Source organism: Bidens hawaiensis, unplaced genomic scaffold (genome assembly GCF_021521415.1).
Source record: "Bidens hawaiensis isolate Kalapana, Puna unplaced genomic scaffold, B.hawaiensis_p1.1 tig00026848_1, whole genome shotgun sequence".
NCBI lineage: Eukaryota > Viridiplantae > Streptophyta > Magnoliopsida > Asterales > Asteraceae > Bidens > Bidens hawaiensis.
Window position 1 is genome coordinate 184,675 of NW_027505080.1, and position 3,892 is coordinate 188,566.

The 3,892-nt window shown below is 33.1% G+C and overlaps 1 pseudogene across 1 annotated transcript; it reads left to right on the forward strand.

Moving 5' to 3' along the window:
- The first annotated feature begins 512 nt into the window (after nucleotides 1–512).
- Nucleotides 513–2,834, forward strand: LOC143610542 (NADPH-dependent aldo-keto reductase, chloroplastic-like; annotated as a pseudogene). The gene is made up of 6 exons (XR_013149611.1): nucleotides 513–652; nucleotides 889–939; nucleotides 1,709–1,785; nucleotides 1,880–1,967; nucleotides 2,049–2,318; nucleotides 2,399–2,834. The product of XR_013149611.1 is annotated as an NADPH-dependent aldo-keto reductase, chloroplastic-like (transcript).
- The last annotated feature ends 1,058 nt before the right edge of the window (nucleotides 2,835–3,892 follow it).

Consider the following 3,892-nt stretch of genomic DNA (forward strand, 5'->3'; position numbering starts at 1 on the left):
GGTTAGTATTGACGAATAGGGGAATAATAGAGGTGTAGGAGAGATCACAATTGTAAACCGCTTATTCGCCACTAACAATTGCAATTTAACTCTTATTTGTCACTAGCAGTGACAGTTAACTATTATTCGCCACTAGCAATGTCAATTAACTCTTATTCGCCAATATTAATACCAATTAACTCTTATCTGACATAAAGCTTTTTATTCTTTTATTACTCTCTTATTCGCCAATGTGAACCCCAAAAACCCCTCTTGTGATTAAAAATAATACCCAATACTCATTGTAATTAAATAATTAAATATTAGAAAATAGCCCTACTTCTAGAAAAGATTCTTAAAATAAATTATGGCCGCTTAAAAACAAATTCTTTTCAATAAATAATAATATTTCACGTGGTCATCAGCTCCGTTAAACGGTGGGGACAAATCAAATATACCCCTTAAATGTGGACTGACTCATCATCATTCTGTTTCTTTCGTCTTTTGCATTGGCTTCCTCCTCATTTTTTTGACTAAACTTGTTGCTCTGAAAATGGCTGCCGGTATTCATTTCTTCGATCTGAAAAACAATACTAAGATTCCATCTGTTGGTCTGGGGACATGGCAATCTGAACCTGGTCTTGCCGGACAAGCTGTTTATGCCGCCGTCAAGGTTTGTTTTTGTCTTTTGTTCATCGGAATTTGATTTTAAGTATGATATTGGAATACTTGATCTGAGTACGTGGTTTAGAATCTTAAACTTGATGTTGAATAAATTGATTTGATGTTTAAATGTTTGTTACACCATGATGCAGTAAAACTATATGTGGGTTACTTTTGTAATGAGTTATTTTGTAAAACATGTGGAAGGAAAGAAATATTTAGGAGTCATGTGTTTCTCCTTTGCAGGTTGGGTATCGTCACATTGATTGTGCACAAATCTATGGCAACGAAAAGGAGGTATATATGCTTCTTGTCTTATTATTACCGGCAAAATAGACGGGTTAGATCGGGTTGAGTGACGTGTTAGACATGTTTGAGTGAAAATGCATTCAGGTTAGAACCCGCTCGCTTTTAGAGTATCATTTTGATTTGAACAAGGTTTCAAAACAGGTTAACGGGCTATATTTGTTTTTCTGACACGCTAAATTTTAGTCGGCCCGTACCAAATGAACCAGAATGTATTTTTTTTTAACCCAAATCAACTTATTTCGTTGGGCTACGATTGCTGGGGCTAATTCTTGATTTCTTATTATGGTTCATATGATGACCTGCAACTAATTAACGAATACGTAAGTTTTTTACAATTGTGTCGCTAAGTACCAACATGCCCAAGAAATTTTATTTTACCGAACAGTGTCGAATTTCTATAATAAGCTATAAGAATTAAGGTATTAGTTCCAATAATAAGCTAGAATTTAAGTATCAATTGTTAAGCTAGTAGAATAATTTATGCAACTTTTCAAATATTCTTATCTTAGATAATGTAAAACATATCTATTTAATGAATTTAACCTCAACACACACACAACACACAATGAAACTCGATAGAAAGTGGGAGTTTTAACTACCCAAAATTTCTACTTGTAATGTCAGTGATCAAAAAATAAATGTTGTCTTTATTATTTTGTAGATGAAACTCGATAGAAAGTGGGAGTTTTAACTACCCAAAATTTCTACTTGTAATATCAGTGATCAAAAAATAAATGTTGTCTTTATTATTTTGTAGATTGGTGTCGCTTTGAAGAAGCTTTTTGACGAGGGTGTAGTGCAACGAGACGATTTGTGGATCACTTCCAAACTATGGTCTATCTAATCCTTCATTGTTTAACTTCACATATCTGTACTTACATTAATAATTACACCATTGTTTCTAACACAAGAACCTTATACTTCACAGGTGTAACAATCATGCACCCGAAGATGTACCTGTAGCATTGGAAAACACCTTGAAAGACTTGCAACTTGATTACCTTAATCTGTACCTTGTAAGCATTCAAAAATCCAAATTTTAGACCATCTTTTTCACCTTTTCGATCATAATCTTTTATTGCATCTATATATTCAAGATCCACTGGCCTGTAAGGACAAAGAAGGGGACATCTGGATTCGGAAACATGATTCCAACTGATATACCCGCAACATGGAAAGCAATGGAATCATGCCATGATAATGGCATGACTCGTGGTTTAGGTGTTAGCAACTTTTCTTCAAAGAAATTGGGTGATTTATTAAAGGTGGCGCGCATTCCACCTGTTGTGAACCAGGTGGAATGCCACCCTTCATGGCAGCAAACTAAGCTGCGCGAGTTCTGTAAATCTAATGGGGTCCACCTTTCTGTAAGTCATCAAAGCTTTACAGATTTGTTTCTAGTTTTACAATCAATGTTTTAGCATTTGTTGTTCGGTTAAATATTTAGGGGTATTCGCCACTTGGTTCACCGGGCACAAAATGGCTCAAGAGTAATGTTCTGCAGCATCCGATTCTGGCATCAGTTGCGGAAAAGGTAGGCAAAAGTCCTGCACAGGTGGCGCTTCGGTGGGGTTTGCAGATGGGTCACAGTGTGCTTCCCAAAAGTACAAATGAAGCAAGAATTAAAGAGAATTTTGATGTGTTTGATTGGTCTATTCCTGATGTCTTGTTTGCAGAGATGTCTAAAATTGAGCAGGCAAGCTTTCTTAATTATTATTCAACATCATGATAACAATAATACATTTGGAAAGATGATTAATATGTTACTTATATATGAACTTTGTGTTTGTTGCAGGCGAGACTTGTTCGAGGTGAATTTCTGGTTAATGATTCTTCTGGTGGGTACAAAAGCATTGAGGAACTCTGGGATGGTGAGATTTGAATGGTCATTAATCATGGATGATTTCAGTTTCTGGTTTTGATTTTGATTTAGAAGTTTGGTTTGTTTTGATTCATATCAAGATATTTGAATTCCAAGATATGGTAAATGCTCTGCAACTTTTGGTTAGAGATATATCCATGATCACCAATATATTCACAATATTGTATTATGTGTGTGCATACTGCATACATATATGTGTGTGACTGTTATCTATATTTTATTTCATTTAACAAACACATTTTTAAGAAATTATTGTTATGGATGTGCGTGCGGTGTATATATAAATATTTGATTATTTTTCACACAAAATCGGGTTTTAAAAATGGGTTTTCACCTAAACTTAATAAAACACACACAAATGGCAAGTGTACCAATCGTACATGTAATATAGTCACGATAAGAACCGAGTATCAATCCGTGGACACGTAAATTTTAATACTAAATCTTTGCAATTAAAATAACCGTAAGAAATGATCTTAAAAGTTTTTGTTTTTAAAAGTGATTTTTAAAGTAACTTATAACAATAATTTTAAGCGAGTAAAAACGATAATGGAAATATTCAAGAATTAAAAGCTATCACCTTAACTTTAGAATCCATTTGATTTCCAATGATAGTAATCTTTGATATATGATAAATTCACTATTTTAATTTTTTATGACAAAGAGTAGTTTCTAGTTATAGATAATTATTCATTTGATTTTTTGGAAAACTAGTATGAATTACCCAAACTAATCACCTCAAATCATAATTGTAAGTGAACCTTTATGTTGAAATTAAGGATATAGATTATCATTCAATTAACAAACTCAAATCTAACAACCGGTTAGAAAGATCACATGAAAAACACCTAATCCACCTATGGTTGATTAAATTAGACAGTTCAAGTATTCCTTTAATTTATGAATTTTCAACCCAAGTGTAATATCAAAATAGTCGTGTTAACAAATTACTTATAATATTACTTAACAAGAATATCAATTCATAACAAATGTGTTGGGTTTTAGCATCTATTTTAGAGTATTAGTTGAAACATTTTCACTAATCTAGCAACGGAAGCA